A 26,160-nucleotide genomic window follows, 5' to 3' on the forward strand; every position below is an offset into this window, starting at 1 on the left:
GACCACCTACCTACACTCGGGGCAATGTACAATGGCCAATTTACCTATCAACCTGCAAGTCTTTGGCTGTGGGAGGAAAACAGAGCACCCGGCGGAAACCCACGAGGTCACAGGGAGAACTTGCAAACTCCACACAGGCAGTACCCAGAACTGAACCCGGGTCGCTGGAGCTGTGAGGCTGCAGTGTTTTTTCCAGATTTTTATGAATAAAGTATATTTTGGAAAAACAAAATTCTTAATGAAGTAGGCGCAGTCGATGGGTGCACCTCCTTCACTATCTTTCACCGCTACCCTAACGGTGTTACGCACCCCCTGGCCTGGATCTCTGGTGTTGGTTGCAGCCATTTTTACTTGACGTTTTCCTGGGACAAGTACTAAATCCTCAACTGACAGGGAAACCACCACCACGGTAGATCTTTAATCCCAAAGGGCGGAATGCCCTAAATACGGTGCTGAAACCACCTCCCACCCCCAAAAAAACACAAAAACAGCACCTGCATTATCAAACGCCACTGATCACGGTCTCTCCCCTGCCAGCTAAGTCCAAGCATTGAGGTGGAGAAGTGCGTACTTGGAGCTGCGAAGAAACGAGCAGGAGTGTTTATAGCAAAAAATATTTGGGAGCAGAAACACTGTCCAGCAACAGCGAGTAAATTCTATTTTTGATTCATATAATCAGGGGTGAGTGCAAAAGCAGACCCCCAACTATCACAAATTCTGCAGTTGAGTATCCCACATTTGAAGACATCGCAGGCATCAGCAAACCCACAGTACAATAGGTTAGCCTCATCCTGGGAGAACTTTTTTCTTTATTTCCAAAATATACTTTATTCATAAAAATCTGTAAAAATTACATTCCCAAACAGTTTAAAACAGCATCAAGTCAAAAAATACAAACAGTGCAAAGGTGATCAGTTTCCTTCTATACAATCATGAGTTGCCTCACAACTCTTCCATTTCATTGTCATTTTACATTTACAGCACACAGAATTTTCCCGATACAGTTCGAGGGGTTTCCCATGGATCCAGCCCCTCAGTTCAGCTTGGTGGGGGGACCTTACACTGTGGCCTTTCCCCATTGAGCCTTTGCTGCGGCTGCCCCAAGCTTAAGTGCATCCCTCAGCACGTCAGCACGTAGTCCTGGACCTTGAAACGTGCCAGTCTGCAACATTCCGTCACAGACAACTCTTTGCACTGGAAGACCAGCAAGTTTCTGGCAAACCAAAAGGCATCTCCCGCTGAATTGATAGTCCTCCAAGCAGTTGATGTTTGTATCAGTGTGCGTCCCTGGGAACAGTCTATCGAGCACAGACTCCTGTGTTATCAAGCTGCTTGGAATAAACCATGACAAAAACCACTGTATTGCTTTGAACTTTTTTTTTTATTTCCAAAATATACTTTATTCATAAAAATCTGCAAAAATTACATTGCCAAACAGTTTCAAACAGCACCAAAAAATACAAACATTGCAAGGAAGATCAGTTTCCTTCCATACTATCATGAGTTTCTTCACAACCCTTCCATTTCACTATTGTTATGCCAATTACAGTTTCACATTTACAGCAAAAGAAAATATCAACAAAACAGTTCAACGGGTTTCCCATGGATCCTGCCCCTCAATTCAGCTTGGTGGGAGGAACCTTACTTTATTTTTTATTTCCAAAATATACTTTATTCATAAAAATCTGTAAAAATTACATTGCCAAACAGTTTCCAAACAGCACCAAAAAATACAAACATTGCAAGGGAGATCAGTTTCCTTCAATACTGTCATGAGTTTCTTCCCAACCCTTCTGTTTCACAATTGTCATGTCAATTACAGCTTTACATTGACAGCAATTGAGAAATTGAGAATATTAACGATGCAGTTCGAGGGGTTTCCCCTTGATCCAGCCCCTCAGTCCAGCTTGGTGGGGGAACCTTACACTGTGGTCTTTCCACATTGAGCCTTTGCTGCGGCTGCCCCAAGCTTCAGTGCGTCCCTCAGCACGTAGTCCTGGACCTTGGAATGTGCCAGTCTGCAACATTCGGTGGTGGACAACTCTTTGCACTGGAAGACCAGCAAGTTTCGGGCAGACCAAAGGGCGTCTTTCACCGAATTGATAGTCCTCCAGCAGCAGTAGATGTTTGTCTCGGTGTGCGTCCCTGGGAACAGCCCGGAGAGCACAGACCCCTGTGTTACAGAGCTGCTTGGGATGAACCTTGACAAAAACCATTGCATCTCTTTCCACACCCGCTTTGCAAAGGCACATTCCAGGAGGAGGTGGGCGACCGTCTCTTCCCCATCACAGCCAACGAGGGGGCATTGTGCGGAGGGGCGAGACTTCGGGTGTGCATGAAGGATCTGACGGGGAGGGCCCTTCTCACCACCAGCCAAGCTACGTCTTGGTGCTTGTTTGAAAGTTCTGGTGATGAGGCATTCCGCCAAATGACTTTGACGGTCTGCTCGGGGAACCATCCGACATGATCCACCGTTTCCTTTTCCCGTAGGGCCTTGAGGACATTCCGTGCAGACCACTGCCTGATGGATCGGTGGTCAAAAGTGTTTTCCCGCAGAAACTGCTCCACGAAGGATAGGTGGTACGGCACCGCCCAACTGCATGGAGCGTTCCGCGGCAATGTGACCAGGCCCATCCTTCGCAACACCGGGGACAGATAGAACCTCAGCACGTAGTGACACTTGCAGTTTGCGTACTGGGGATCTACACACAGCTTGATGCAGCCGCACACGAAGGCGGTCATCAGGATGAGGGCCACGTTGGGTACATTTTTCCCGCCCTTGTCCAGAGATTTGAACATCGTGTCCCTCCGGACCCGGTCCATTTCCCTGCTGCTGGAGGACCATCAATTTGGTGATAGACACTCTTTGGTCTGCACGAAATCTGCTGGTCTTGCAGCGCAAAAAGTTGTCCACGACCGAGTTTTGCAGACTGGCACATTCCAAGGTCCAGGACTACATGCTGAGGGACGCACTTTTATTAAGGTTGTTAAGATAAAGGTTCTTTCTCTTCAAAGGTGATCAGATGGCGAGAGAGAGACAGAGGGAAATGTCCCGACTCCAGAAAAGAATGCAAAATCTGCTCTGGCTGCAGTCGATGGGAGTCGAGGTCAAGGAGGACTTCCAAGAGGTGAAGAACCAGCAGGCCTCGCTCTTTGCCACGGAGGACTCCAAGATGATCCTCCGGTCCAGAGTCCTCTCCATTGAGCAGGATGAGACGTGCTCACGTTTCTTCTTCCAAAATGTACACAGAGAGAGCTCTGTTATCAGCAGCTTGAAGGAACAGGATGGCTCAGTAACGTCTTTGCAATCCAACATAGCGGCACAGTGGCGCAGTGGTTAGCACCACAGCCTCACAGCTCCAGTGACCCGGGTTCAATTCTGGAGACTGCCTGTGTGGAGTATGCAAGTTCTCCCTGTGTCTGCGTGGGTTTTCTCCGGGTGCTCCGGTTTCCTGCCAAAAGACTTGCAGGTTGGTAGATAAATTGGCCATTATAAATTGCCCCTAGTATAGGTAGGTGGCAGGGAAATATATGAACAGGTGAGGATATGGTAGGAATATGGGATTAATATAAATGGGTGGTTGATGGTCGGCACAGACTCGGTGGGCCGAAGGGCCTGTTTCAGTGCTGTATCTCTAAAAAAATATTAAGGATCAGCAAATCCTTTAATGCTGGGCTGTGAGACGCGAAGCCCACAGACAGCACGGCTTCCCAGTTCTTCCTGTCATCTATCACAGAGGTCTTGGATGACAGCAGGAGGGAGAGACTGGACAAGCCGCTAACTCTGGACGAGCTGACAAAGGCCATCAGGTCCATCGAGACGAGTACATCTCCCGGAAGCGACGGCTTAGCGGTTGAGTTGTATTCGGCCCTGTGGGACTGGGTCGGCCCAGACCTGCTGGAAGTAAACGAGAGTATGCTCCTGGCCGGCAGCATGTCAGAATCCATGAGGAAAGGCGTCATCACCCTCATCTGCAAGCGGAAGGGGGTGAGGGCGGAAATCAGAAATTGGCGGCCCATCTCACTGCTTAATGTAGATTACAAGATTCTGTCCAAAGTCATCGCCAGTCGAGTCAAGTCTGCTCTGGAGCAGGTGATTCACCCTGACCAGGCCTGCACTGGACGCAGCAGGAAGCTCTCTGATAGTCTCACACGACTCAGGGATATGGACATCTGCCTCATCAGCTTGGACCAGGAGAAGATTTTTGACGGGATATTGCACACATTCATGATGGACGTGCTCTCCAAAATGGGGTTTGGGGAGGGAATCTGCAATTGGTTCAAACTGCTTTACACAAACATCAGTAGTGCAGTCTCAATCAATGGGTGGAAATCATAAAGTTTCCTGATCCAATCTGGAGTCAGACAGGGCTGTCCTCTCTCCCCTGTCTTGTCTGATTGCTGTATCGAACCTTTTGCAGAGTCCATTAGGAAGGATGCAGGCATAAGAGGGGTGACAATCCCAGTCAGTGGACGCACTCAGGTAAAAGCCTCCCTGTACATGGACAATGTTGCTGTCTTCTGCTCGGATCCACCATCCCCTCGCAGACTGATGAGCATCTGCGACCAGTTCGAACCAAAGTCAACTATGGCAAGAGTGAGGCCATGTTCTTTGGGAACCGGGCCGACCGATCCTTTGTCCCCTTCACCATCAGCTCAGACTACGTGAAGGTGCTGGGGATACGGTTCGGAAGGGCTGGGGCCTGCTCCAAAACCTGGAAGGAGCGAGAGACCAGGGTGCACAATAAACTGAGTGTGTGCGAGCATCGATCTCTCTCCATTGTGGGTAAGAAAATGGTCATCAGGTGCGAGGCAGTCTCGTTGTTGCTGTACGTGGCGCAGGTCTGGCCCATACCCCACTCCTGCACTGTGGCAGTCACCCGAGCCATTTTCCGCTTTATCTGGAGATCTAAAATGGACCAGGGCGGGAGGGACACGATGTTCAAACCTCTGGACAAGGGCGGGAAAAATGTACCCAACGTCGCCCGCATCCTGATGACCACCTTCGTGTGCAGCTGCACCAAGCTGTGTGTAGAGCCCCAGTACACAAACACCAAGTGTCACTATGTGCTGAGGTTTTATCTGTCCCCGGTGTTGCGAAGGATGGGGCTGGTCACATTGCCGCGGATCGCTTCATCCAGTTGGACTGTGCCGTACCAGCTATCCTGCGTGGGAATGTTTCTGATGGAAAACAGCTTTGACCACCAATCCATCAGGCAGTGGTCTGCACGGAATGTCCTCAAGGCCCTACGGGAAAAGGAGATGGTGGATCCGGTCGGATGGTTCCCCGAGCAGACTGCCAAAGTCATTTGGCAGAATGCCTCATCACCAGAACTTTCAAACAAGCACCAAGATGTAGCTTGGCTGGTGGTAAGAAGAGCCCTTCCTGTCAGATCCTTCCTGCATGCCCGAAGTCTCGCCCCCTCCACATGCGGCCCTCGAGGTGGCTGCGGTGGGGAAGAGGCCGTTGCCCACCTCCTTCTGGAATGTGTCTTTGCAAAGCAGGTGTGGAAAGAGATGCAGTGGCTTTTGTCAAGGTTCATCCCAAGCAGCTCTGTAACACAGGAGTCTGTGCTCTACGGGCTGTTCCCAGGGATGCACACCGAGATAAACATTAACTGCTGCTGGAGGACCATCAATTTGGTGATAGACACTCTTTGGTCTGCCCGAAACCTGCTGGTCTTGCAGCGCAAAGAGTTGTCCACGACCGGGTTTTGCAGACTGGCACATTCCAAGGTCCAGGACTACGTGCTGAGGGATACACTAAAGCTTGGGGTAGCCACTGCAAAGGCTCAATGGGGAAAGACCACTGTGTAAGGTCCCCCCGCCATAGTGAACTGGGCAGCTGGACCCATTGGAAACCCTTGTGCTGTATACACCAGATATGGGTTTGCTGTAAAATGTCCATGTCAGGTAAAATGGAGTGGAAGGGTTGTGAGGCAACTCACTCCTGTATTGAAGAAAACTGATTTCCTTTGCACTTTTTGGAATGTCAACTTGGTGCTGTTTTGAACTGTTGTATAATGCATTTTTTACAGATTTATATGAATAAAGCATATTTTTAGGAATAAAAACCTGGGGATTCATATGCATAGTTCTTTGAAGGTGGCAGGACACATTGAGAAAGTATTTCGCAAAGCATATGGGATCTTGGGCTTCATAAATAGAGGTACTGAGCACAAAAGTAGGGAAGTTATGCTGAACCTGTATAAATTTCTAGTTGGGCCACAACCAGAGAATTGCATCCAGTTCTGGTCAACACACTTTTGGAGGAATGTGAGTGTCCTTGAGAGGGTGGAGGAGATTTAACAGAATGGTTCCAGACATGAGGGATTTTAGCTGTAAGGTTAGGTTGGAGAAGCTGGGGTTGTTCTCCTTGCAGCAAAGGAGATTGAGGGGAGATTTGATAGACATGTACAAGATTATAATAAATATGACAGGTTTAGATAACTTACAGGGCGATGGGGATAGAGCGGGGGAATGGGACTGAATGGATTGATTTACATGGGCTTGATGGGCAAACTGACTTCCTGTACTGTAGTGACTCCAGGACTCAATGACTCTCTCTCCTTCTCTCTCTCTCTCTCTCTCTCTCTCTCTCTGTCTATCGCTTTACCTCTCTCTGCCTCTCTCTCTCTATCTGTCTTTAGCTGGTCCTCTAACTTTCTATTGCACTCAAAAACAAGAAATGCTGGATTCACTCAGCAGGTCTGGCAGCATCTGTGGAAAGAGAAGCAGAGTTAACGTTTCGGGTCAGTGACCCTTCTTCGGAACTTGCACTCTCTCTCTTTATTTTTTCACTCTCTCTCTCTCCATTACACACATTTTTGTCAATCACATGTCAAAGAAGGAAGCGTAATGAAGGAATGGCTGCGCCCTTGAAAATGTTTCCAGCAGAATCGTTAAATGTTTAAAGTTTCTGTCGGGAGTTTGACCTGAGATGGTGAGACACAAGGATGTGAGGTTATTAAAGTCTTCACCAAATGTAATAGGAAATAATTTTCTTCACTGGTGAACCCAAAGGAACAAATATGGCACAAGAATGAGAAAAGTCAGAGGATTGAGAAACATCCAATGGTTCTTCACATATTCAAGTCAGCAGACCCACAGAAAAACAGTAGGTTGAGAGTTCAGATCCAGTGATAGACTGGACAAATATCGAGCCAGTGCTTTTTTCTTTATAAACCTGACATCTGTCCACTTGGCTATTGCACCTCGTCTCGATGTATCTGATAATACTGATACTATTTGTATTCCACAGTTGCTTTGAAATCACAGGCAATATAAATGGTTTGGGAATGTCAATGGTCAGGAACCATTAATGGATTGGGAAAGTCAATGGACTGGAAAATATCAGTGGATTGGGAAATTCTATAGACTGAGTTATTTCAATTGATTGGGACAGTTCAGTACATTGTGAAACATCAATGGATTAGGAAACAGGAATTAAAGGGACAGATGGAGTTCAACCTGGAAAAGTGTGAAGTGATTCATTTTGGAAGGTCGAATTTGAATGCAGAATACAGGCTTAAAGACAGGATGCTTGGGAGTGTGGAGGAACAGAGGGATCTTGGGGTCCATGTCCATAGATCGCTCAAAGTTGCCACCCAAGTTGATAGGGTTGTTAAGAAGGCGTATGGTGTGTTGGCTTTCATTAACAGGGGGATTGAGTTTAAGAGCCGCGAGGTTATGCTGCAGCTCTATAAAGCCCTGGTTAGACCACACTTGGAATATTGTGTTCAGTTCTGGTCGCCTCATTATAGGAAGGATGTGGAAGCTTTAGAGAGGGTGCAGAGGAGATTTACCAGGATGCTGCCTGGACTGGAGGGTATGTTTTACGAAGAAAGGTTGAAGGTGCTAGGGCTTTTCTCATTGGAACGAAGAAGGATGAGAGGTGAGTTGATAGAGGGGTACAAGATGATGAGAGGCATAGATAGAGTGGATAGCCAGAGACTTTTTCCCAGGGCAGAAAGGGCTATCACCAGGGGGCATAATTTTAAGGTGATGGAGGAAGGTTTCGGGGAGATGTCAGAGGTAGGTTCTTTACACAGAGAGTGGTGGGTGCGTGGAATGCACTGACAGCGGTGGTAGTAGAAGCAGATACATTAGGGACATTTAAGCAACTCTTGGATAGGTACATGGATGATAGTAGAATGAAGGGTATGTAGGTAGTTTGATCTTCGAGTAGGTTAAAGGTTCGGCACAACATCGTGGGCCGACGGGACTGTACTGTGCTGTACTGTTCTATGTTCTATGTTCCAGATGAAAGGATTGCATTAATCAATGGATTAGAGTGTGGAGAGGCAGGAGAAAATGATGCCATTTTAAGTAGGGGGCCGGGGGTTAGTAGAAACAGACCAGGGCTATTTTACTCTCTATCTCACTCCTTTCTTCTATCTGGCTCATTATCACATCCTCTCTCTCTCAGAGCGGTGGGAATCACTGGAACCCACACTTGCTGCTCAGGTTGTTTGGTTCCGGGAAAATACAAGGTCCACATCAGATTGACAGGAAAGATAAATGTGATTCAGAGCCAATCATTTTCCTTTTGGTGATGTGTGCTCAGCCTTGTTATTTCAGCAAAGGCAGCAGGAAATGCAAATCCTGAAGAGTTTTGATAGAGTGAAGAAGGAGAAAGTGTTGCCAGTGACAGAAGGGTCAGTAACCAGAGGAAACACATTTAAAGTAATTGACAAAAGAATTAGCGTTGTGATGAGGAGATTGTTTTTTCAGCGGTGTGTTGTTCTGGTCTGGAATGCAACCCTGAAAGGTCAGTGGAAGCAGATTCAATGGGAACTCTAAATGGAATTGTATATATACCTGACATGGAAAATATAACAGGGCAATGGGGGAAAGGACAGGAGTGTGGGATGTGGGATTAATAGAATAGCTCTGTTAAATATCAAGCAAATGCACAGTAATAAGGTTCAGTGCTTGGACCTCAGATATTTTCACTCCATCAATGGCAGAGAAGGCTCAAGGGACCATGTGGCTACTCCTCATGTTCTTCCCAGTGTCCAGGATAAAGTGCAACATCACACTGATTTCCAGATGGCTGAAAGAAATGCAACAGACATCTATTCTGGAAACATAACATTTAAAGTGAGAAACTAATCATGAGGCATGTACGGGGATTGAACCCGTGATCTTCAGTTTACAAGACTGACGCCTTACCACTTGGCCACCATGCCTTTTGCAAATGGACACCTGAGGCTCCAGAGGAGGATTTGTGATTCTTTTTCAATTTGGTTGAAACAGCATCGAGAAACATGCACAGAAATCAAGAGGGAATGTGGAATGGGTAACAGATCAGCCTCATTTCCATCATCAGCATCATGAAATCTTCATTCAGACATTCCATTCCCATCCTCAGCTTTTCTCACATCTGTACAATAATATAAGAGTGGACATTGGGTTGTTACTGGGCAGATTATATAAATAGACTGTGTGCATCATCACAGGAAGTGATGTAATATAATCTGTTCGGCACCTCATGGAGAGTTGTAGATGAAACCTTCAATGCAAGATGTGCAGAGTAAACTCAGGTTATTTTAACCGTCAGATTCTTATAAATTGTGTACTAAGCCTTGACAGATATCAGAACATTATATGGGGGCCGCAGTAAACCAAAGCGAAGATGGAGAAATCTTTGCTTGCACCTTTGAAAAGGTCACTGGACTGAACCAAGCCGAGGAGTGGCCGAGATGTTTCCAGAACTTTGCAAGGTATTGTACTGCATCGGGTCTCGTGCAGAAGCCAGACATGGAGCAGGTCAGTACGCTATTGTCTGCAATGGAGGGAGTGTGCAGGCAACATCCTCATGAAGAACAGAAGGCTACGTGTGAAGAAGTTATTAAGACACTCAAGACCTATTTTAATTGAGGAAAAAAATGTCATCGTGGAGCCAAAGTTAAAACGCTGCATTTACTGACAACGCAACCACCATGTGACGCTGTACTAGCACATGCGCAAATGCAGCCTCTTTCACTGAAACTTCACTGTCTGTGACATTCAGGCAGCTGCCAGGATTAAAGATGGAGCTACTCAATTTATCACAGAAAACAACTTCGACCTAAAAATCCCCTCAAAGGTTGCCATCGCCACCTCCATCCCACCCTCAACAGTCCCCCGCTCCCTCTTGCGCATTCGACAGTTATCCAGTACCAAGTCATCTTAATTCACCTAAAGTGAATTACTTTCGGAGCAGTGACTGTCATTTCATAAGCAAATATGGCACAGTGGCACAGTGGCGTGCACTGTCGCCTCACAGCTCCATCCACCCGGGTTCATTTCTGGGTACTGCCTGTGTGGAGTTTGCAAGTTCTCCCTGTGTCTGCATGGGTTTTCTCTGGGTGCTCCGGTTTCCTCCCACAAGCCAAAAGGCTTGCAGGTTGGTAGGTAAATTGGCCATTATAAATTGCCCCCAGTATAGGTAGATGGTAGGGAAATGATGGGATGTGGTAGGAATATGGGATTAGTGTAGGATTAGTATAAATGGGTGGTTGATGGTCGGCACAGACTCGGTGGGCCGAAGGGCCTGTTTCATTGCTGTATCTCTAAAAAAAAATATCTACACAAAGGACACGTTTTGGTTGATAGTCGGAGAACGTCGCGCTGTTTGAAGTCTCATTAGAAGGACAGCACCTCTGACAGTGCTGCACACCCTCTGTAATTCAGTGAGGTTTCATAGAGTCGTAGAGTTATACAGCACAGAAACAGGCCCTTCGGCCATCATGTCCGTGCCGGCCATCAAGTACCTATCTATTCTCATTCCATTTTCCAGCACGTGGCAGTAGCCTTGTATTCTGTGGCGTTTTGAGTGGTCATCTAGATACTTCTTAAATGTTGTGAGGGTTCCTGCCTCTACCACTCCTTCAGGCAATGTGTTCCAGATTCCAACCACCCTCGAGGTGAGACATTTTTTCCTCAAATCCCCTCTAAACAGTGCCATCCCATTCTCCGGACGATCATTCCCTGTTTCCCCCCATCCCACTCTCTGACTGCTCACTCCCCGCTTCACCCACCACCACCCCCATCCTGCTCTCTGGCCGCTCACACTCCAGGCCATGGGCTCTGCCGCTTCCCTCCTCTCGGCCACTCGCTCCAACATTGCCCCATCACCCCTCGAGGCTCGCCTTGCTTTATCGGGTGGTGCAGTGAAGAATGATCGAATGTTGGAGCGAGAGGCCGAGTGGAGGGAAGCAGCATGGCTTAAAGCTAGTGTCTGGAGGGACGTGGGGGGGAAGCGGGGCGTGAGTGGACGGAGAGAGGGCAGTGCGGGGGTGGGGGGGTAGCAAGTGGCCAGAGGGCGGGGGAGCGGGGTCGCAAAGAGCGGGCAGCGAGCGGCCTGGAGTGAGTGGCCGAGTGGGGGGAGAGAGTTTACCCGCACATGCGCCACTTTGTCCTGGAAGACGTAGGCTGAGCATGCACAGCATCTCAGAGCGCAGGAGACTGTTTGTGCATGTGCGAGCTTGGAGCGCTCTGATGACGTCGGCTGGCTGCTGCATTGTCAGGAATCACTTTGAATTTAATAAGCATACAAAACAGAAAGGGGAGAGTATTCATTCATTTATCAATGACTTGTACAATCTCACGGAGGATTGTGAATACAGCAACTTAAGAGAAGAGCTGAATGGAGACAGGATTATGTTCGGGGTATTAGACAACACCCTTTCAGATCATCTACAGTGCAGGGCTGATCTCACATTAACGAAAGAGTTTCAATTGAGCAGACAAACAGAGGTTAGAAAGTTTAACCAATCCGTTGTCCGAGGGGACAGGGAGAGTCTGATCTCGAGAGTTGCAGACTCAATTGAATTTGTTAAGAAAGCAAAAGGAAAAATTAGTGGTAAAAGACAAGAAAGACGGGAAGAGCATCTAGTGGTAGCTGCAACCAATTGCAGTAGGTGTGGCCGAGAGAGACACAAGTGGGAAAACTGCCTCGCCAAAGAAGCTGAGTGTTTTTCCTGCAGAAAGATGGGACACTTTCAGTCAGTGTGTGGCAGTAAAATACCAGTGGTGAATATAATTAAACGGAGATCCCGAGAGAGAAAAAACATTAATGAAGTACAGGATATCCAAAGTGTGGAAATACATTTCTCAGGTGATATCCAGGAAACAAAGTGAGGATTGCTGGACGACAGAAATTCTGAAATATTTTAAGACAGAGGTAGATAGATTCTTGATAAACAAGGGGGTGAAAGGTTATCGGGGGCAGGTGGGAATGTGGAGTTGAGGTTGCAATCAGATCAGTCATGATCTTATTGAATGGTGGAGCAGACTCGAGGGGCAGAGTGGTCTACTCCTGCTCCTAATTGGTATGTTTGTATGTCAGAAAACATGTTCTAGATACAATGAGAACTATCATTTGTTTGGAAATGGATTTGAACCCCCTTTTATCAAAAGGTTATTGAGCTTTAATTTTTCTACAATTAACAGGCAAATCCTTGTGGAGTTGAGATTGACAGAAACAATGGGCTGGATTCTCTGGATCCCTCGACGTCAAGATCTGTGGTGGGGGTGGGGTGGGAGCCGCTTGAAGATGGCCCCGGATGAGGCCCGCCACGGACCTCAACGCCGGCAGGGCCTGGCTCAATATTGCCGGCGACGGCGAGGCCTTGTGGGGGACCCCCACCGCTCGGCAACGGGACCACAAACCTGCATTAATAATTATCCCAAAACTTCCTGATATCCTGCTGCGATCTTCAGCCCAGTGACTGGCACTGCCGTGCCTTCGGAGCCACATCCGGGGAAATGAGGTGCAACACTGATGGGGAAGGGGCAGAAGGTAAGTTTCTCAGTGTGAGGGTGGGGGGACGGAGTCAAATTAATGTCATGGGTGTAGGGGATGGTGGGAAGGGTTATAGTTTACAGTTTGTGCAGTTTTGGGCGGAAGGTCAGATGGTAAAGGTAGGTTTTGGGAAGGAAAGGGCAAATAATTAATTTAACTGTTATTGGGGGGATGGGAGAGAGGCAAAAGCAATGTATTTATTTCATTTCATTTAATCTTCCTTTAAATATTTTCCAGTAGGACTAACAGCCCTTTAAAAATGGCTGACACTCCAGTACAGTACTGAGGCAGTGCTGCACTATCAGAAATGCTGTTTTTCAGGTGAAACAGAAAACTGAGGATCCCTCTGCCCTCTCAGGTGGATGTTAAAGGTACCATGGCACTATTTCAGAGAATAGAAGGGGAATTATTTCTGGGGTGCTGGTCATTGTTTAACCCTGAATCATCATCACTAAAAAGCAGATTATCTCGTTTTTATCACATTGTTGTTTCTGGGAGCTTGCTGTGCGCACATTGGCCACCATGTTTCCTGCATGACTACAGTGACTACACTTGGAAAGTCCTTCATTGGCTGTAAAACACTTTGCAACGTCCTGTGGTCGTGAAATGCAACTCTTGCTTTTTCCATTGTTATCAGTGTCATTGTGATCAAAAGATAGGATTCGTGAGCACAAAATTTAAATCAATTTTGATTAAAATAATGTAAAAGCATCTATATTTTTGCACTGTACTTAATAATCTCCATCTTCCTATCCTTACAGAGTGCAATGTCATCGACCCTGAAATTGATTCCACAATCTCATGGAATCACAGAGTCAGAGAAAGTTGAAGGCACAGAAAGAGGCCACTTGGCCCATCGTTTCTGTTCCACAGACAATTTCAGCCCTGTTCAGATGAAAGGTCACAGACCAAAAACGTTAACTCTGCTTCTCTCTCCACAGATGCTGCAGACCTGCTGAGTATTTCCAGCATTTTCTGTTTTTATTTCAGATTTCCAGCATCTGCAGTATTTTGCTTCTGTGTTACTTTGAAAGTTAAAACTGACCCACCTGTCTACAATTCACACTGGGGTCTCCCATGAAATGATTCTGCAAATGTTGTTGTAATGAATACAGACTCTGAGCACAGAGCTTCCTGTGGGGAATTGGGGATCTGAAAACCTGACTGCAGGAATTTCCACTGGGAGCACAAATTCACAAAATCTACCTTTTATATATCGATTCATTTTAATTATCCTTCTGGAAAATTATTTTGAAGCAATTTAAACATCAACCCACAGCTCCATGAATGGGTCAATTATGAGGTCATCCTCTGACAGGTCATGTGACAGTTGGAGCCACAAGACATCAGAACCAGATTTGTGACTGGATTAAAACCCGGAATCCTGTCCCAATGGCTTTTCAAATAAAGCTGTTGCTGATTGAAAACACAGCAGTTAAACTTTCTGCCTGACCATGAGGGGAGCTAGGGAGAAATTTACAAAACTCAATCCTTCAACAAAATAGTTCAAAAATCATTAACATAGAAATCATGTGAGGACTCATATGCAGTAGAGAAACAAGCAGAATACAGAAAGTACAGAGGAGAGCTGAAAAAGGAAATGAGATCAGCAAGAGAATGTATGAGAAAAGATTAGCAGGTCACATAACTGGGAACACTGAAGTCTTTCACCAACATATAGACAGACAATGAAAGGGTGGGTCAATTAGGAGATCCTGTGGAGGCAGAGGGTGTGGCTGAGGTACTAATTAAGTACATTTCATCTGTCATCACAAAATGAGCGGATGCTGCCAATGTCACAGGAAAGGAGGAGGAAGAGAGAAAATTGGACGAAATGAAAATAGATAAAGAGGAGACAATTACAAGGTTGGCAGCTCTCACAGTAGAAAAGTCACCCAGTTTGAATGGTCTGCATCCTGGGTTGCTGAGGGAGGTAAGGTTGGAAATAGCGGAGACTCGAACCACAATCTTTCAATCCTCCTTGAATATGCGAATGATGCCAGAGAACTGGAGGAATCTCTTCAAGATTCCACATGAATCAGTGTCCATAATTCAACTTTGCATATTTAAAACATGTTTACAAAAACAGTAGAAGTACTCTCATAACATAAAAGCAAAATACTGCAGATGCTGGAAATCTAAAACAAAAACAAAAAATGCTGGAAATACTCAGCAGGTCTGCAGCATCTGTGGAGAGAGAAGCAGAGTTAACGTTTCAGGTCAGTGATTAGGCACGCTCCATCCTGCCGGACTGAACATTAAATTCAATCAGTTCAGAGCATGACGGACCCCACCCCCACCCCCACCCCCCCAACACACTTTTTTATGTTTAGTTTTTCCTTTTTCTTTGGTTACTTTATTTCATTTTTTTGTAGTTTGGTTAGTTTGTTTCTACTGTGTCTACCCATTGTTTCTGTTTTTTTTTTAAATGTTTAATGTTTGTGTTCGGAGTGCTTTGTGCATTACAGTCAATTCACACCCTCTCTGTACTAACGCTTTGTCTTTCAGCACACCATTGAGCACTGTTCAGCACTGTTTGCCTTTGTTCCATGCCCTTCTGGTCAGTTATTCTCTGTGACCTTGTCCAATCAACACCTCTTTTGTTATCTCTTGCCCCACCCCCAGCTTTACTTGCTTAAAACCTTTTATATTTCTAATATTTGTCAGCTGTGATGAAGGGTAACTGACTTGAAATTGTTAACTCTGCTTCTCTCTCCACAGATGCTGCCAGACCTGCTGAGTATTTGCAGCATTTCCTGTTTTTACTCTCATAGCACAGTTAACCTGTTTTTTCTCTCTCTGTTCATATTCTGTCTCAGTGTTTGGATCTCTCACTGTTTGGATTGAGAATTGAGCTTGTATCAGTCCTGCGATGGACAGATCTGCTGAATTTTACCAGCATTTTCTGTTTTTTCTTCATTTCAGATCAGAATTTCTTATTGAAACACGGGGAATGCTGTTTCAACTGCTCCAGGGATACTTTCATGAGTTGCTGAAACATTCTAATTCCCATTCCCACACGGAACGAAGCCAGGCAGGAGGGGATACCTGTGACTCAATGATCAGACATTGCAGCTCATGAAGTGTGTTTTCTGATGGTCGATGGGTTCCTGTGTGAAGTTGACACGGGTTTGGTTTTTCTCCCTTGCACTTTGACCCTTCAGTTAGTTCTTTGTGTTCAGCTGTTTCAGGTGATGTTACTGAGTCAGGAATGTTGGTCAGGACAGTGCGAGAATTCCCTGTGATTCTTTCAATAGCGCTGGGGAATCTTTAACATCCACCAACAGGGCCTCATTTAATTGTCACTTCAAAAACCTGCTGGCAATTATTGCTCAGGATTACACTGAGCTGGGACACTAAGGATATTCAATTAATGAAATCAGTACTTTAAACTGAGAGCAATAGTCCCTCCCACATCCTGATACCTTAGGATTTCTGAACTTTAATTACTGCTTCATTCCTTGGTTTGTGGGCTGGGTCACCGCCTGCAGACATTTGAGGCACTCACAGGCACTGGTAATCTCTAGGCTTAGAGTCATAGAATCATAGACAGGTTACAGCACAGAAGGAGGCCATTCAGCCCTTTGTGTCCATGCCAGCTCTCTGCAAGAACAAGCCAGCTAGTCACACTCCCCCGCCTTTGCCTGTAACCCTGCATTTTCTTTTCTTCAGATAATTATTAAATTATCTTTCAAAAGTCATGATTGAATCTGCCTCCACCACACTGTCAGGCAGTGCAATCCAGATCTTAACCACTCGCTGCATAAAAAAGTTTTTCCTCATGTTGCCTCTGGTTCTTTGGCCTTTCACCTTAAATCTGTGCCCTCTGGTACTTGACCCTTCTGCCAATGGGAATAGTTTCTCCCTCTCTACTCTGTCCAAACCCTTCATGATTTTGAACACCTCTATCAAATCTCATCTCAACCTTCTCTTCCCAAAGAAGAACAACTCCAGATTCTCCAAACTAGCAGAAGGTTTTCTATTTCTACTGGAAAATGGGTGGAGAGAAAGAGTATGAGACAGAGTTCACAAGAGAGAGAAAAAAGTGGTTTGTCTCTGTGAGAGAGAGCAAGACAGAGGGAGGGAGAGTAACTGTCTGTGTGTGAGAGAGAACACAACCCAGTCCCAATATAATTGCTCTTTCTTGATACTATTCGTTAAACTCAGACTCTGCCCAGACACCGACAGCTTCTCTCCCTCACTGCTGTTCCCTGCCCTGATGGTGCAGAAATCCCCTCTCATAGTTGCACATTAACACTGGTCTCACTGCTGTTCCCTGCCCTGACTGTACAGAAATCCCCTCTCATAGCTGCCCATTAACACTGGTCTCACTGCTGTTCCCTGCTCTGACTGTACAGAAATCCCCTCTCATAGCTGCACATTAACACTGGTCTCACTGCTGTTCCCTGCTCTGACTGTACAGAAATCCCCTCTCATAGCTGCACATAAACACTGGTCTCACTGCTGTTCCCTGCTCTGACTGTACAGAAATCCACTCTCATAGCTGCACATTAACACTGGTCTCACTGCTGTTCCCTGCTCTGACTGTACAGAAATCCCCTCTCATAGCTGCACATTAACACTGGTCTCACTGCTGTTCCCTGCTCTGACTGTACAGAAATCCCCTCTCATAGCTGCACATTAACACTGGTCTCACTGCTGTTCCCTGCCCTGACTGTACAGAAATCCCCTCTCATAGCTGCACATTAACACTGGTCTCACTGCTGTTCCCTGCCCTGACTGTACAAAAGTCCCCTCTCATAGCTGCACATTAACACTGGTCTCACTGCTTTTCCCTGCTCTGACTGTACAGAAATCCCCTCTCATAGCTGCACATTAACACTGGTCTCACTGCTGTTCCCTGCTCTGAGTGGACAGAAATCCCCTCTCATAACTGCACATTAACACTGGTCTCACTGCTGTTTCCTGCTCTGACTGTACAGAAATCCCCTCTCATAGCTGCACATTAACACTGGTCTCACTGCTGTTCCCTGCCCTGACTGGACAGAAATCCCCTCTCATAGCTGCACACTGACACTGGTCTCAGGTGAATTTTGAGTGGTCATTAAATGATCCGACGATGGCGTGGCCTCGGTTAATAGCAGTTTGAAGACGGATATCAGTTTTAAATTCCATCGGCTCATTCCAAAAACCGACCTTTAAACAAGTCAAAACACTGGAAACACACGATGGCTCATTCAACGTCTATGGAGAGAACAAAGACGTTTACTGTTGGGGTTTGGACAATGAAGAGAAACATAGGAACTTGATGAGGACATTCAGCCTTTCGAGTCTGTTCCACCATTCAATTAGATATTTGCTGATCTGTATATTAACACCATTTGTCTGCTTGTTTCTGTAACCCTTGGTACCTTACCTAACTCAAATCAATCATTTGTCAGAAATAAATAAGGAAACTGATTCATCGATTTTCTTAAAAACAAAATACTGCGGATGCTGGAAATCTGAAATAAAAACTGAAAGTGCTGACAAGACTCAGCAGGTCTGGCAGCATCTGTGGAGAGAGAAGCAGAGCTAACGTTTCAGGTCAGTGACCCTTCTTCAGAACTGGCAAATATTCGAAATGTAAAAGATTATAAGCAAGTAAAGCGGGGGTGGGGCAAGAGATAACAAAGGAGAAGGTGTAGATAGGAGAAGGCCACAGAATAGTTGACCAGAAAAAGGCAAACAATATGTTAATGGTGTGCTGAAAGACAAAGCATTAGTGCAGATAGGGTGTTAATGGACTGAAAAACTAAACAGCCACAATCACAAACATGAAAAAAACAGTGGGTAGGCACAGTAGAAACAAACTGAACAAACTAAAATAAAGTTTTCTTTTTTACTTTGCCGATGTCTTTGTCTATATTGTGGATCCTTCTTCAGACTGTCTTCTTTCACAATGTAGTTCTGACCTCTGGTGATGTTGATCGTAATCAGCTTCAACTTGCTGATAGTTTTGGAACTGAGCAGATTTTCTTTGCTTGTTTCTACAACATGGAACTCAGTCTGACATGTGGACCCCTGGGAGGATTTAAAAGTAACTTGGATGATCCCTAGGACTGGTGGAGGAGTATCTGATCCATGGGAGAAGATTTTAGATATCAGCTTGTTCAATTACAGTTTCTGTTTTCTCTGTTACTTGTGGAATGTCGGAGCATCCATCATGTTGATCATTGCTCCGAGTCAATTACTGCAGATATTGTCGAATTGCCTATGAACACATCACACATGGGCACGTGTCGGGACTTGTGGTCGTGAGCAACAAAAATCTTCTCTTGTGCTGCAAATATGTAATCTTCCTTCTGGCATTTAAATCTATGAATGTTTCCTGCAGGCTTCGATCAGCATACTGTAGTGAAATGTCCCATTTTTCTGCAGACTTTACACTTCTTCCATCTCGAAGGACAAGTTTTGTAATAAGGATCCTCACCACTGCAATGATTGGATGTTTGAATGTGATTGTGATTTCTGTCTTGGTCTTCCTTGACCTTTCTCTGGGTTTCCTCTGTGTCCTTGTGTTTTGTGTGTTTCTCAGGGGAATCTCGTAGTCACGTTATTTGCCTCTTTCTCAGACTTCTGAGTCTCATCATGTAGTGGTCAAGAGTCTCGCACCATATTGTTTTGCTTGCCTGAAACATAAATTTCATAGTGAGGATTTGCCCTTTCTTGAAAATATCTTGTTAGAAAATGCATCGCAACATCATAATCATTTTCGGTTCCAGTGTCGCTGAGTGTATTGAAGGTATTGTCAACTTTTGGTCCAGCAGAGTGTAGGAGTAACGCTCTCTTTCTTCGGGGTGTATTGATAGCGAGTGCCATCATTAGGAGTTCAAGTCTTGTGAGCCATTTGCTCCAGTGTGGCCCTGGGTTGCTGTCTATCTCTGTAAAGGCTGGAAAGACTGGCTGTTGTTGTGTACACATGATGATCGTTGTTTATTTAAATCTGGAATTGTCAATGTAAGTCTTCTGTATGTCCCTGGTTGTCTGTGTGATTACTTCTTTTTAATCCTCAATGTCAGAAAAATATAGTGTTGTGCTGTGTTCTTACGTCTACATTAAATGATGACCCCAGGCTTTATATTCAGATTCAATCCAAACAGTATTTATTGTCTTTCTTATCTACATGGCATGATCACAGGTCCCAGGTCTTTTTCTCATTGGTGTGTGTGTGCTCTCGACAAGCCATGTTCGAATGTGTCTCTCAAAATGGTGTCTCCTTATATATGTATGATGATGTCATCTGTTGCATCAGTGGCTTGGTCTCTTAAAGGTACAGTTTCTTAAAGGTGAAGTCACCATTACACAACATTGCAAACAATGAGTCAGCCACGGTCGATAGAGTGTCAGGAATGAAGGTCAGAGGAGCAGACCAGGCTGGAAACACATAAAGAACGAGGGGCAGCCAATGTGAAAAACAGAGAATAAACAACATGGCATGGGTGGTGTTTACAATACCTCGAATCTCGGTTTGATTCTCTTCCAGGTCAGAGGGAATTCTAGTAACATAATGTCTATGGAATCACAGAATGACGAACAAAGAGACCATTTGGTCCATCATGCCAGTGTTGTCTCTTTGGTGGAGACAAATTACAATTAGTCCTGCTACGTGGCTTTTTCCTGTAATCCTGTACATTTTCCCTTCCAGCATCTATCCATATCCCTTTTGAAAGTTACGATTGAATCTGCTTTCATCTCCCAATCAGGCAGTGCATTCCAGATCACAACACATTACTGCGTAACAAATGGTTCTTCATGTCACCTCTAGTTCTTTTGCCAATCACCTGATATCTGTGTCCTCTGCTTACTGACCCTTTTGCCACTTGAAACAGTTTCTCCTGATTTAAAGTGTTGAGAACCATCATGATTTTGAACACCTTGGACAAATCTCTTCTGAACGTTCTCTGCTCCAAGAAGAACAACCTCAGCTTCTCCAATCTCTCCACAAAACTGAAATCCTTCACCCCGGTATCATTGCAGCAAATCTCTTCTGTTCATTTCTTGCCCCAGAAATAATTGAAATGAAATGTTTCTAAGAAAATGCATGAACTAAATAAAAAGGAGAGAGAAATAAATGCTGAGCAAAATGGATATCAATGTTTGGAAGGTAAAAAGAGCAAAGAGATCGAAATTTTATTGTCGAGGAGTGAGAGGAATAAATAACACTTTGGAGATTTTGTCAGTGGATTTACTGATAAATTTGGGAATTGAGAGGAAGCTGGTTCACAGAGAAAAAACTGCCAACCCTGGGGAGGAGCTGACAACTGCATCCGTCCAATAAGAGACAGAGTAGAAGTGACAGTTCAGTCAGTGGAACAGGACACTTTTAATCTCAGGATTATGGGTGCCCGTGAAATTCCACTGTGGGTGCCCGTGAAATTCCACAGGAGCTAATACAACACCTTGCTGTCAGTGGCTCCTTGGTCAACGGGTGTGATTCTTGTTTAAGGAGTGTGATTAATGAAAGTGTGAGCGACCCTAGGTTCAAATCACCAATGAGCTCTTGGCATTTTTAGTTTAATGTTACTGATTGCTGTCAGCCTTACGGAGCTGGCTTCAGGACCAGAGAACTGGATTCAAAGAGCTTGTCGACAAAATTGAAATTTACAAAATGTACTGATAGCCAAGTGAGAATATAAAGTTGTCGCAGTAATTGAGACCTGAATCCAAAAACAACAGGACTGGGTTCTGGAATGGAATGGAATGGAATTCTTCAGTGTTTCTGTTGTTTGGCTTGCATTGACTCATCGATTTTCTTGTTTTTCACTTTGTCGATGCCTTTGAATAATTGTGGATCCTTCTTCAGAGTGTCTTCTTTCACCAGGTAGTTCTGACCTCTGATGATGTTGATTGTAATCAGCTTCAATTTGCTGATAGTTTTGGAAGTGAGCAGATTTCCTTTGCTTGAGTCTACAACATGGAACTCAGTCTGACATGTGGACCCATGGGAGGATTTGAATGCCGCCCCTGCGTTGTAGTTGCATCCATCCAATAAGAGACCGAGTAGAAGTGACAGTTCTGTCAGTCGAATATGAGACTTTTAATGGCAGGGTTGTGAGTTTGAGTGCCATTCTGTTTTTCCCTTTTGTAAAGCTTCATGAGCAGAGAGTACAGGGAGTGTTTGAAATGAGCAAGTCTCGCTTTGATTCAGGACTCTTACCTCTCAGCAGCATCTCACTATGAAAGATTGAATTTGATCTCATTTCATTCTCAGCTCGGGGTCTGTGCGGCTCAGTGGCACTCCTGGCTGTCTCCCGCTTCACAATCCATCAGTACTGAGAAAGCAATGGGGAATATTACTCACATGTTGTGTTCTTTAATTTTTTGGAAAACTTGAATGTATGTATTTTCTTCCAAAACAAGGACACCAAGTCATTGTTAATGTAGGGCTGAAATAGCTCAGTTGGGAGAGCGTGAGACCGAAGATGTGAAAGACCCTGGTTCAATCCCGGGTTTCAGCAATTTTGCTTCCTTATGCGTCCCTTGCCTTGGATCTAATTTTCCTGTTGCACAATTTCCTTTGAAATTATTTACCAAGCACCAGTGGATTGAATTTGAGAAACAACACAGAGTCATTTACAGCACAGAAGGTGGTCGTTTGGCCTATCACGTCCATGCTGGCTCTTCCCGGAGCAATCTAGTCAGTTCCACTCACCAGCTCGATCCCTTTCCTCCTGCAAGTTTCTTTCCTTCAAGTATAAATCTAATTTCCTTTTCAAATCATTGATTGTCTCTGCTTCCACCACACTCGTAGGCCAAGACATTACCACCCACAATATAAAAAAATCCACCTCATCAAGGATGGAAATACTTACATCTTCTATATTTGCTTATTCTCTATTTCTATGAGAATAGACTGACAGTCAACATGAAAGGAAACCCAAACATCTTCGAGCAGCATGTAAATGATAAGTGGGTAGTAAGAGGTTGAGTCGGGCCTATGAGGGACAAAAAGGATAATATAAGCTTAGAGGTGCAGGGCAATGTTAATCTCCTTAATGAGTACTTTGGATCAGTGATCACTAAGGAAGTGGAATTTGACAAAATATCAGTCGAAGTGAAGAGAGTAGAGTCAATGGAGAGGGTACAAATTGAGAGAGGGAGGTACTAAAAATGCTGGCTGTGCTTAGGGAAGATAAATCACCTGGTCCGGATGGCTCACATCCCAGGTTGCGAAAGGAAATGCGGATGCAGATAACGGAAGGGCTTACTATGATCTTCCAATCTTCCCTGGATACGGGGGAGGTGCCAGAGGATTAAACAGTGGCAAATGCGACACCCTTATTCAAGAAAGGGTGTGAGGACAGTCCGGGTAACTACAGGCTAGTTAGATTAACAGCAGTGGTGGGTAAGGTTTTAGAAAGAATAATCAGGGTAAAAAATCAACAGTCACTTGGAGCGGTTCGAGTTAATTAAGGAGAGTGAGCATGGATTTATAAATGGGAGTTCATGCTTGACTAATCTAACTGCATTTTTTGATGAACTAACAGAGCAGGTTGATGAAGGGAATGCAGTGGATGTTGTTTATATGGATTTTAAGGAAGCGTTTGACAAGGTACCACATAAAAGGGCGGTTAACAAAATTGAGGTTCGTGGTATAGGAGGGTCAGTGTCCAATTGGATAGAAAATTGGTTTAAGGACAGAAAACAGCGAGTCTTATTGAATGTTTCTTTGTCAGACTGGAGGATAGTCGACAGTGGTGTTCCCCAAGGGTCAGTGCTAGAACCACTGCTTTGTTTGCTCAAGGTAAGTGACTTGGATCTTGGAATACAGAGTAGAATCTCAAAATATGCCGATGACACCAAACCTGGAGGAGCGGCAAACAGTGAGGATGATATGAACTGCCTGCAACAGGACAGTGATAGGCTAGCAGAATGGGCAGACAGGTGGCAGATGGAATTTAATAGTGACAAGTCTGAGGTGATGTATTTTGGCATAAGGAATAGGGAGAGGCAATATATACTTCATGGCACAGCTCTAAAGAGTGTACTGGAATAGAGGGACTTGGGGTTCATGTGCATCAATCTTTGAAGGAGGCAAGTCATATTGCGAGAGTGGTTCGCAAAGCATATGGGATCTTGGGCTTTATAAATAGAGGCATTGAGTACAAAAGCAGGGAAGTTATGCTGAACCATTATAAAACTCTGGTTAGGCCCCAATTGGAGTGTTGCTTCCAGTTCTGCTCAGCAGACTTTAGAAAGAATGTGAGGGTCCTTGAGAGGACGCAGAGGCGATTTACCAGAATGGATCCAGGGATGGGGGATTTTAGTTACAAGGTTCGGTTGGAAAAGCTAGGATTATTCTGCCTTTCTCAAAGGAGATTGAGTGGAGAATTGATAGAGGTGTATAACACCTCTAGAGAACAGGCCATCCTGGACTGGGTATTGTGTAATGAGAAAGGATTAGTTAACAATCTTGTTGTGTGGGGTCCCTTGGGGAAGTGCGTCCATAATATGATAAAATTCTTCATTAAGATGGAGAGTGAGAGAGTTGATTCCGAGACTCGGGTCCTGAATCTAAACAAAGAAAACTATGAAGGTATGAGGCGGGAGTTGGCGATGATAGATTGGGGAACGTTACTTAAAGGGTTGACAGTGGATAGGCAATGGCTAGCATTTAAAGAGCGCATGGATGAATTACAACAATTGTTCATTCCTGTCTGTGCAAAAGTAAAACAGGAAGGGTGGCTCAACTGTGGCTTACAAAAGAAATTAAGGAAAGTATTAGATCCAAGGAGGAGAAATATAAAATGGCCAGAACAAGCAGCAAACCTGAAGATTGTGAGCAGTTTGGAATTTAGCAGAGGAGGACAAAAGGATTGATTAAGAAGGGGGAAATAGAGTATGAGAGTAAGCTAGCAGAGAACATAACAACTGACTGTAAAAGCTTCTATAGATATGTGTAGAGAAAAAGATTAGTGAAGACAAATGTGGGCCCCTTACAGTCAGAAACGGGGGAATTTATAATGGGGAACAAAGAAATGGCAGACCAATTAAATACATACTTTGGATCTGTCTTCACAAAGGAGGATACAAATTATCTCCCAGAAATGTTGGGGAACATAGGGTCTAGTGAGAAGGAGGAACTGTATGAAATCAGTATTAGTAGGGAATGTTTGGGAAATTGATGGGATTGAAGGCCGAAAAATCCCCAGGGCCTGATAATCTACATCCCAGAGTACTTAAGGAAGTGGCCCTTGAAATAGCAGATGCATTTCTGGTCTTTTTTCAAAATTCTATCGACTCTGGAACAGTTCCAATGGATTGGACGGTAGTTAATGTAACTCCACTATTTAAAAAAAGAGGCAGAAAGAAAACACCGAATTATAGACCGGTTAGCCTGACATCAGTCGTGGGGGAAATGCTGGAGTCCATCATAAAAGATGTAATAGCAGAGTGCAATAATAACTCGTCTCCACTCCTAGTATTTCTAAATCCCACACATTCACTATAATGTGAACAATTATTTCCTGTTGTGTCTCACTCAGATTTAGAAACTTCACTGTATTGGAGTGAGGTGACATCTACTGGCGGGAAGCAAGAACTGCAATTAAGCAGCAGAAACTCCACAGTCTGTCAGGGTCAAAGAAACATTGCAAGGTGAGGACACAGCGAAGTCGTTTGATTGGGCAGATGGAGACATGATTCCACTTGTGGTGGTGTCTGAAGCAAAGGCCAGAAATACAAAATTGTCATTAATAAAAGAAATGAGGAATTCATGAAAAATGTAGTAACGTAGTGAATGGTTAGAATGTGGATTGAATAGAAAGTGAGATTGGATGGACAGAAGCAGTCTGAAAGGATGGCTGAAACAAAAGGTGAGTGCCCTGAAACGTTAACTGTGTTTCTCACAGCACAGATGCTGCCAGAGCTGCTGAACATTTCCGGCACTTTCTGTTTTTATTTCCGCATTTGCAGGATGTTGCTTTGATCAGAAAAGAATGGATGATTGGCTGGGGGGTTCCAGTGAAATTCCACAGCAGCTAATAAAGCGTGACTTGACAGTGGCTCGTTGGTCTAGGGGTATGATTCTCGCTTAGGGAGTATGGTTAATTAACATGCGAGAGATCCCGGGTTCAAGTCCCGGACGAGCCCTGGTCTGCTGGCATTTTTAGATTAAGGTTATCTATTGGTTTCAGCCTTGCAGAAGGTGGAATTGACTTCCACACGGAGCTGGCTTGAGGACCAGACAACTGGATTCAAAGAGCTTGTCGACAAAATTGCAATTAACTAAATGGACAGATAGCCAAGTGGGAATATGAAGTTGTTGCTGCAATTGTGACCTGACTCCAAAAACAACAGGAATGTGTTCTGGACTGAAATGGAATGGAATTCTTCAGTGTTTCTGTTGTTTGGCTTGCATTGACTCA

At 44.8% G+C, this 26,160-nt stretch overlaps 2 non-coding genes across 2 annotated transcripts; one reads left to right on the plus strand and one right to left on the minus strand.

Moving 5' to 3' along the window:
- Positions 1-9,119: 9,119 nt before the first annotated feature.
- On the minus strand, positions 9,120-9,191 carry trnat-ugu (transfer RNA threonine (anticodon UGU)). Its single transcript has one exon. It is a non-coding gene; the product is annotated as a tRNA-Thr (tRNA).
- A 16,605-nt stretch (positions 9,192-25,796) lies between these two features.
- trnap-agg (transfer RNA proline (anticodon AGG)) lies at positions 25,797-25,885 on the plus strand. Its single transcript is given in 2 exon segments — positions 25,797-25,832; positions 25,850-25,885. It is a non-coding gene; the product is annotated as a tRNA-Pro (tRNA).
- Positions 25,886-26,160: the final 275 nt, after the last annotated feature.

Source organism: Heterodontus francisci, unplaced genomic scaffold (genome assembly GCF_036365525.1).
Source record: "Heterodontus francisci isolate sHetFra1 unplaced genomic scaffold, sHetFra1.hap1 HAP1_SCAFFOLD_51_2, whole genome shotgun sequence".
NCBI classification, from domain to species: Eukaryota; Metazoa; Chordata; class Chondrichthyes; order Heterodontiformes; family Heterodontidae; genus Heterodontus; species Heterodontus francisci.